The sequence below is a fragment of the Diadema antillarum genome, unplaced genomic scaffold (assembly GCF_040938485.1).
Source record: "Diadema antillarum isolate AM-2024a unplaced genomic scaffold, OU_Dant_1.0 scf00000074, whole genome shotgun sequence".
Taxonomy (NCBI): Eukaryota; Metazoa; Echinodermata; class Echinoidea; order Diadematoida; family Diadematidae; genus Diadema; species Diadema antillarum.
The window spans coordinates 2,224,726-2,235,224 of NW_027270963.1; positions in this window are offsets into that span (position 1 = coordinate 2,224,726).

Sequence of the window (10,499 nt, forward strand, 5' to 3'; positions counted from 1 at the left end):
TTGAATTCAATGATGCAGAAACCTTATTCATAAAGGAGACACATTTGCTGAATGCTGAAAAAAAAAAGATATCCGTAACGACACGTATACAGCTAGTGGAGATTTATGATTGCCGAAGCCAGTCGAGAAGTACATCACACCGTAGGGAGGGAAGATAGCCGATAAAAAATGAATAGGAACACTTTGCCATCTGCACAAAATGATGCTTCCGGATAGGCGTAACCATAACGACTGGTGTATTCCCCGAGAAACGCTGTTTAAGATAAGAAAAAAGACAGAGCTGGATTTTTACCAGGGTCTACAAATGCATACCTCACCGAGCTTGACACTAACGATTTTTTCGGTTATTTCTGAGGCTTCGAGGTAATTTAAGACGCACTGTGTTTGCGCCGAAGCGGAGCTGGAGCTCTAGGGGTGTATGATATCAAGACGAGAACGAACCGATGTTCGATTAATAACTAATCATAGACACTCGAATATAATATGGAGACTATGATTATCATAATGGAGAAGCCTGAGCCTGTACTAAGCAGTACCTTGGACGGACTGTTTGATATACGGCCCTAGGAAAGCCCGGTAGCCGTAAAAAAATTAGCCATTTACTATCAGCTTGTACGCGTGGCTGGTGATGAAGTATTTCATAAATTCCGTGTTACTTGTGCAACAATGCTATTTTCGAAGTGATCCTTGCCGACATGATTGTTGCTATGGTCGTTCCCAGTCAGAAAGTATGGAAGTAAGTAGCTCCAGGCAGCGCTCGTGAATGTCCAATTACGTAATGTACAACAACCATCTCGCGAAAGAGAAAGTTCGATGAAAAAAAAAAGTGTTGATAGTGTAGCTCTCGAAACGTTGATGGCCAATAAAACTAATCTAAGCAAAACTCTTGGCTGCGAAGTGGTAAATCCATTCGGAATAGCACTGCAAGGCATTTCCAGTTATCATAACGTTCGAATTAGGGTTCAATCATGTTGATGATTACAATGCTGTGCACGTGGGTGTATTGTTGCCAACAACAATATCAGTGCTTGTAATGAAAGAAATGACACCGTAAGTGGTATTTGAATAGTAGTTTAACAAGTGGTGATGATGTTCGTGTTACATAGCACTGCAAGGCATTTCAAGTTATCACGTTCGACTTCAATCATGTTGACGATTACAATGCTGAGCATGTGGGTGTATTGTTGCCAACAAGGATTGTGCTTGTAATGGTAGAAATGTGGTATTTGAATAGTAGTTTTACAAGTGGTGATGATGTTCGTGTTACATAAGTAAGTACATAAATATAAAAAAGTGGATGGAGAAAAGAATGGAAGTACCAAGAAGTAGTCCTTACAGTAGTAGTAGTAGTACTAGTAGTAGTAGTAGTAGTAGTAGTAGTAGTCCTAGTAGTAGTAGTGGTAGAAGTAGTAGTCGTCGCAGTAGTAGTAGTAGTAGTAGGAGTAGTAGTAGTACATAGCAGTTGAAAACGTAGATGTGGTACAGTAGTAGTAGTGGTAGAAGTATAATAATAATAGTAGTAGTAGTAGTAGTAGTAGTAGTAGTAGTAGTATAAAGTTGTGGAAGTAGGAGTAGTAAAGTAGTAGTAGTAGTAGTTGTAGAAATAAAAGTAGTATAGTAGTCGTAGTGGTAGAAGTAGTAGTAGTAGCAGCAGAGTAGTAGTCGTAGTAGTAGTGGTCGTAGTAGTAGTAGTTGTTGTACTAGTAGTAGTAGTAGCAGTATTAATAGTCGTAGTAGTAGTAATGGTAGTAGTAGTAGTAGCAGTAATACCAGTATTGATAGTAGTAGTAGTAGTAGTCATAGTAATCATAGAAGCAATCAGGGAGTAGTAATCATGGTAGAAACAACAGCAGTGGTTGTTATCATATCAGTGGCAGTGGTGATTCAGCAGCAAATACTTTGATCGTATAGTTCCGTCGTCAGCATCATCTTCATAGCTGCCAGTCTCTATCGTTCAAGTAGATCAGAAAAAGGGTATGCAAAGAAACGCGTATGCGTCAGAAAATCCGAATAATTCTTAGATTCTTATGCATGTCTTATCTATACATACATACGTAGATATACACGTAAATATCATACAGATGATTGAAAAATCCATGTCATGGTGTGTTTAGTCAATTTGAAGTCGGGACCGATTGTTGAAAATATCCCCGTGACGGATTGCGGTCATCCATCTCCACGAAAAAAAAAAAATGGTAGTAGTAATTTTGGACCTCATAACGGAAATTGGACATTCTTGATCTAAGCTTTTGTTTTACATGAACTTCTTTCGCGAGAGTTCCTCTGCTCTGTAATCACGCTAATAGGGGAGCCGAATCGCTGTCCCTGAGAATGTTTTTACATACTGAGTTGGAAAAATTGAAGGTTCATCTCCAGACGCGAAGCAGCAAAATGGTCAAGGTCGCACGGAAAGGAAAAATCTACATCTACCGCTTTTCTCGTTTGCTCCTCCTCCCCATCTATTTTATCATAGCAACAACTGACAGGTCCCCACGTCTCCGTGACTCCTTGTGTGTGTGTGTGTGTGTGTGTGTGTGTGTGTGTGTGTGTGTGTGTGTGTGTGTGTGTGTGTGTTTGTGTGTGTGAGTTGGTGGGTGTGGGTGTGTGTGTGTTGTGTGTTGCGCGCGTCAAGGAATATCCATTCTGGTCATTCTGGTAGTTTGAACTATAGGTATCTGTCGCCAGTACCAAGTCCTTAAATTAGACAGAACCACACTCGTGTATCTGGATCATGTAATGCGTGTTCATCATCATAGTATAGAGTACTAGTATACAAGTTCAGTCGCGCTGGCACAATATTGCGTCATGACCAAATAAGTTGTCCCCTTAATTGTTGTGGGACGTAATACAGGATTTCGTTCCATTGTGGCTCATGGATGAAAACTTGTGTGTTTCGCTACTGGTTTTTGGTAGATTCGCTATTAACAAGTTGACATGTACAACAGTCTGTGTCGGATTAGTTTAGGGTTTTGTTTTGCTTTTTTCGTTTGAAAGAATGGTTTCTTCTTTTATGAATGAAATGGAAAAATAAGTGATGTTTTGTAATGTCTTTGAAATAAAAAATAAGTGAGAAATTACATTAATCAATGCAATGAAACTTGCTCTGAAATTGAACAACATCGACACGATTGTATAGCGACGTAATCAATCTGCCATAACTGCTCTACCTCACGTGAAAACAATGATAGTTTGAGCGATCATAATATGGGAGTTTACATAACGCGCAAGCCTGACTGATTCTCTGTACAGAGGACTGCTTCGGTTGATTACCATGTTTCTTCGATCAGCATAATTGGAGTAACGCGCAATATGACATTGAACGAGTACACACGAGCAATTAACAAGCTTTCGGCGCGCGGAGCGGGATTTGCCTGCACAAATCCACAAGTAAAGCACTGGAATTACACTCTTGTCAGACTGCAGCGCAATGCATCGGCGCACATAAATCATAGAGGAGATGGCGCGGCGAACCGAGACATTTCATTAGGCCGCCTGGTACACAACGAACCGAGTATAGAATAGCATGCTTTCATTCGTTGTGTTTTTTTTTCTCTCCTTTTTTTAATTACATATACGTTTCAATGCCACTGCCAAATCATAATGTGGGCCGTGGTATGTACCTGATTGGCACTTGTGTAGGATCTGTAATTCGGCGTGAACTAATATGGCGATGTTTAGTCACCCGTTTGTTCGCTGTACAATCAGGTTGTGCATTCATGTGCCTGATGACTAACCGTTCAAAGAACGGTATTGTTTTTGAAATTGCATTCTGCTTACATGCCACAAACATACAAGGTAGATCAGACTGCGTGTAGCGGAAAGTGCCACCCAACATCATCAAGTAAACGACTGACGTATCGCTCATTAATTTTTGCGTAATGATTAACAACAGTATTAATTCGTCCTTGTAGACTATGTTTGTGAAGGTAGCATTCCTAGTTTAGCAATGGGTTTACAGGAGTAGACTTGATAGATAGACACTGCTCCGTAATGTTTAACTGCAACACACGGTTATTTTCGAAATAAAGGTTAATGTCATGTTTTCAAGGACAATCCGTAATGAGATTAAAGATTCAAACAGCCGTTTAAGCACTGCATTTAAAATAATTAACAAAAATAATCTGCTGCAAATGAACTGAAGCAATAGACAAAAGACAAAACGCATGAGACACAAGGGAAGCAAAATTAATATACTGTTAATCACGTGACGTTTATCATAGTTCTGTGATATATACATAAAATCATAATACATGTACAATACAACAGAGCAGATTCATTCTGAAAAGTATTCAAAGCCGCGTATTTCCATGTGGATGGGGTGGCATGATTACCAGCAATCTCACGCCTATAGTACTGGTGTCATTAGTCAGAGTGAACAGAACAAATAGCTCGATTTGTGCGACAGTTTTGCTGGTAATACCCGATAGTGTGAGCCATGCAGCTCAGCGGGAAATTGTTCATGACTACAGGGGAGGTCAGGGAAGGTGGAATGTTACGTCCCAATGTAAAGGTCAGCGGTCAGAAGAAATAAACATCTTCGTTAGATTCTTTTCTTTTTCTTTTTCTTGTTTTCTAGGGCACTCCTAGCAGCAGTCTCGCCCCGCCAGTTCATATCCGTCATGGCAAGGCGAAGACACTTCTTTTGCTTAAAACTGGATATTGGGGAAATACAAGTTGTGAGAGCAGCCCAATGTAATACAGTTTATGCGAATTGAGGCATTCACGCAAAATATCTAACTCCATGAAGAAATGCGCAGAAATGCTTTCAGATTTAGGCATCGCTCCCCATAGCGAAAAGAGAGAGAGAAATCCTCCTCCCGTAGATGGATTTGTTGGCTGTGCGCCAAGAAAATTGTTGATGTTTTTACTGATCACATTTCTACGCACTATCGATCGTTACCTGTGCCGGGGGACATGTTTAGAACCCCTGGTTGGAAAATGCGCGCCAAAATATGCCACGATGTGTCTCACTATATGGTGAGGGATAGTCATATAGAATTTAGTGTGTCATATTTTCAGCGTAAGGTGTCAATACGCGGACAATTCAATAACAGTATTTCCAGACGATTGCAAATTATCGATTCCATAGAAAGTAGGGCACGAACAACCCACATGCCTGCTCACGCTGAAAAGACACCAAAACTTGAACTGTACTAATTTACGATTTCTTCACCAAGTGGTCCATCTAGCTTTTTTTTTTCTGACCAAATTGGGACGAGTTGTATCAAAATGTGTCTCTCCTTTAGTATTATTTTGTCAAATCGACAGGAATTCCTCATCAGTGTTTCAAACAATTTTTAATTATTAAGAACTTTGCAATGCGTTACGTTTTAAAACAGTATGCGTAAAGCTTTCAAAACCAGAGCTCTGTACATGTAATACGTAGACACAAACACAAATATAGTTGTGGTATACGCATAGCCTCTCATACTTCGCTTCCAAAGATACGCTGTCAAGTACTGAAAAATATGTGGACAAACCGTCATCAGGTCGAAAGAAAAATGTAATTCGTTATTTCCTACACATGCTTCCCGCTTTGCGTTATCTTCAATCCGAATCCCTGCAAGTTCATTTGCTTTTAAAATAACATTTGGATATTGATAGTTACAGATAGAAATGGATAGAGAGAGAGAGGGATATTTTTCATTTTTGTTATACAAATGTAAAGAGGTCGTGAATGCAATAGTGAATGCAGTCTGAAATGAAAGAAAAATGACACATGGAGAGGAAGAATGGGTGGTGAAATTCTGAATTCTAGAATTAAATCCAATATTCTGATGGCAAGTGGTTAAAGAAGCTGTCCCAGAAAACGAAACCTCACGGAATTGATGCCAAATCGATGACCATCTCCCTCAAGATGAAGCCAGACATCGTCCCTCTACCGCATCCCACCCCACCCATTATCACCTTCCCCCACCCCCATCCTTCACACACACACACACACACACACACACACACACACACACACACACACACATAACTTGCACATAAGTTCTCTTCAATTATTTCAATTCTAATGAAATTTTACTTCCAATAACACGTTTGTTGTTGCACAAATTCAATGAAAAACAAAGCGTACAATGTATTATAACAAAAAATGCGTATATTATGAAACTAGTTGTTCAAAATAATTGCGTTAATAGAAAAGAATGACCCACGTCAAAGACAAGCTTCCGCATGATTTACCACAGGAGAATGAGACACTTTCAGAGTAGTGCTACTGAAAGGATCATAATTTCTAACCTTATGCATGCTCTCAAAAATCTTAGGATGGAAATAACTCATTTATATAAATCACCTCGGTCATCATTGTTTGTTTGGCAACACATCCATGAAATGATATAATTAGTCGATGAGGATATACTTAATCCCACTGAGCGCAACTTACGTCAGACAGATAATCTCTTGTGTCGACAAAATGCACAAACAATGTATGACACTGTTTACCTTGTAAAAGAAAGGCACATTTTATAAAACGTCAATACTTTGTCATATTTATAGGTCTTGAGACTATGACAAACTCCGGATGTCATGGCTGTAAAGACTTTTATCCAGTGTCTTTATTGGCAGTACAGTCATCAGTGTCTGTTTGTTTTTTTCTTACAGTTATGATTATCATGGGGAGTATGACTAGTATTGCTATTCAAATAAATGCAATTCAGCCTAATTTTTTTCTATCTTGGAAGTTTTCTGTTCAAACACGGAATCCAGAAATGTTCAGACAATGACATGCATAACGATTTAGTATTAAACACGCATGGTGAATTTATAAATAGGATTTAAAACATTCCGTATAATAATAGGCTGGCTAAATTGGGGGGGGGGGGGGACAAAGGATACTACACAAACACCGAGATGTGAATGATGGTGAATGATAATCATATATCATATAATATATATAGTTCATATATCAATTGCGTGACATTGTGGAATTCTCTTGTTTATACATTAACGTACATGGCCAGCTGAGCTTCATTGGGGGAGAAAAAAAGCTCTTTCATCGAAATCTGTTAAAAAATAGTGTTTGTCGAAATCGTTTAATAACTTAATCGAAATTATTTTTTAACACAGTTTCATCATTCAAACTCACCTTTTGTTGCCTAGAAAAAAAAGAGGACAAAATTAAGGTTGTATGCTGTGACTGCAAGTGTGTGCCCACTACGAACCAAATCAGCATAATTGCCCACCTTCTGAGACGCGATGAAAGGCTTTTCTTCTCCTTATCGCTTATCCTCCTCGTTCCTTTGTTTGTCCCTCTTCCTGACACCGCGCTGTCAGTGACTTTGATTAAATGTCTGCTTTAATTAATATCAATGGCTTGGATCGTCCACCGCTTTTATGGGATCATGAGTGGGTGTCTGGCTTCGCCATTTTTGTTCCCTATAGAAGCTCCGCGAAAAGCTCGTGCCAAGGGTGGCCTCAAGAAAAGAGAGAGGAAAAATCAGAATGGAGATCTGGCATCCCAGATGTTAGCTGAAAGGTTATGAAACATTCAATAAAAGAGCAACGAAAGATTTTTTTCCCCATAAATAGGGTTATTTTGTGTGGGAACAACATCGTAATAAACAACGAAGAACCGTAATGAACAGTATGCAAGACGAGGAGCACTGTTTGGCATATAGCCGGAAAGGGATTCAAGATCAGCCAAAGTAAGGTGAAATGAACATTGCCGTGATTGCAGCGTCCTATATTCTTACCTCGGTCGAGATGTTAAGGTCAGATTCGCACAAGACGACCTCGTAAATGTCGAAAAGTGACTAAAGTCGACGAAAAATTTTACCAGGATGGAAATGAAGATTAATATTTGTTAATTCTATTTTCAGTTGAAAAGAATTCACCTAATAATATAAGTCGAAAATTTTTCTCCGATCCCTTTAGATTCAAATTAGTCGAGGTTGTCTGTTTAATGTCTGCATTGTTGTTTCCATATGCTATTATCCCTATCTGAACTTATTTCGTTTGTGTTTAGCAGACAGGGTAGAACAAGTAGAAATAAAGAAGAGAATTGCCCGGCGCAAATGGGGATTGATTCTCTAGATTGTTTTTATCTTTTTCTTGATCTGTCTGAGGCCGTAAACCCGTAAACATATGTTCATGTCTTAGCTTACATGATGAATACGGTTCTTAAAGGGATGGTATAGAAGTGGTTGAGGTGAGGATTCAGCCTGTAACTTTTTTGCAAGGTACCTAGAAACCACTTCATGAAAATGTTGAGCATACAATTCTACGAGGGATTCATAGTTGAAATGGCTAAGGTATGAAAAACCCACAAAAACAAATAAAGCGTTCCAAATAAAAGGTGGGTCCCACCTTTTATCAGGATTGCTCCGCTTTGGATATCTCAAAGATTTCAAAACCAATTTTCAAACCAATTTTCATCAAACAAATTTTCAATTCCTCTCAGTAATGCTCTTTCATATTCCATACTGAGTTTCTCATTATCTCTAAAAATTATAATCAATAAAAGTTGAAAACATGTAGTACAAGGTTGTAGCATCTCAACCGAAACTCTACCATCCCTTTAATGTCAACAAATCCATTGTGAAATCATCATATTGCATGTATGATATTACACTGCAAAAAGTCCGGTGTTAAATAGTGAACACCGAGCTGGTGTTAAATTTTCGGTGCTCATTTATGGTGTTAAATTAACACCTCCGGGTGTCATTTCCAAATATAAAACCGTTTTTTGAAGAGTTTCTTAGTAACTGCACTTCTTGTTGAATTTCAATTTAAACAAGACGATCAAGAATTTTACATTAAAATACTAGATTGTTGAAAAAATGTGAAAATAAATGTAAACCACAGTAACACCAGCTGGTGTGGTCTCTTATTGAAGCTAAACGGGTGTTAAACCATTGATATTAACACCAGCAATATCAAATCAACACCATGTGGTGTCATTTTTTTAATTAACGCCAGTACAGTGTCAAAATATCACCAGGTACAGTGTCAAATTAACACCACGAAGTGTCAGGTGAACGCTTTTCAACACCATCACAGTGCATTTTCTACACCTGTGGGTGTGGTCCTCTATTAACACTTGATCGGTGTTAAATTTAACATCCGTGGTGTTAAATCTAACACCGATGTTTTTACAGTGTAGGTAAACCTTTCCCGTGTAGTTTTATCACACTACACAGTAACAAGGATCCGATCATAGATTAATGATCCAGAAAGAAAAAAAAAGGATATCTGCGTTTGTCAGAGCCGATAGAGAGGGGATTGTTTTCAGAAAGCGCCACAAATCCCTGAAACGCCCCATGCATCCATGCATTTCCAATGCAGTCTATGCAACAGTGAACTTACAGCTTAGTCTTGACTGGCTGTGCGTGTGTCGTTGAAGTGTCGTTGAAGCACCATAATGCAAATGTAACCTATATTACCCCCCTCACACACACACACACACACACCCTTCCTCTGCCGCAACATGAAGCTGATGTTGCGCAAACAGTTCACTCCAAGTCATCTCATGAAGGAAACATAGCTGGTGACAAGGGCCACTTCAATGCTGAAGCCCCAATCTGTGGGGCGTCGTTACCATGGTAACCTTCTTGCATTCAATCTATATAATTACTCTCGTCTTCATGATCACTCTCTGTGGGCTTTTAACACGCAGACGACAACTCCTTTCTTTAATGTTTATATGATTGCTCTCACACTTCGAGAAACGCGGAAGGACAGAGCATGTAGTGGCCCCGACGTAGAAGAAAAAAAAAATCACGCCAGCCATGAACGTTTAGGACAATGGGAACTTTATAGTCGTACAAAAACAAATCGTAAAGATTTGAGGACGATAGTTCTACATCTTGATCTACTTACATGTATTTGGGAACTCTAACTGTATCGATAAAAACGAAATAGAGGCGGATCTTTCACAAATCAAACAGAAGCAGCATTACTTGCTGTGCCATACAGACTTCAGCGCACTAGCAGAGGGAATATTGTAAACAAAGGGAATTTACTCAGCGTGCATGTGCACTGAATTAGATGCAGATGGCAAAATGCATATTGGCGTATTCGTAGTGCTGATTTTCGACACCAGTGTTTTCATATCTAATGAAGATGTCGGCTGCTATTTTTGAATCTTTAGATCAAGTCACCATCTAGACTACATTCAATCATCTTGCCATTATTTCTAATCAATCCCGCGCCGTATACAAATTTATAATAATGTTCTTTGGTATACACAAGTCAAGGACAAAATTACACCCACTCATGCTACCATGCCGCGGCAATATTCAGATCAGATTTTATCCAGACACTCAAAAAGGGACATGTCAAATATCTTCCTTGAAACACAGCAAACATTTGATATCTGACTCCCCTCATAAATCATCTCAAATCAATTTGTCTAAGATAACCATCGTGTAATAATTATATGGCATATATATATATATATATATATATATAAAGAGAGAGAGAGAGATATCATAGTATCATAGTATCGTAATAATATTGTCAATACGTATATCGCATATAGTAAAAGAGACCGGAAA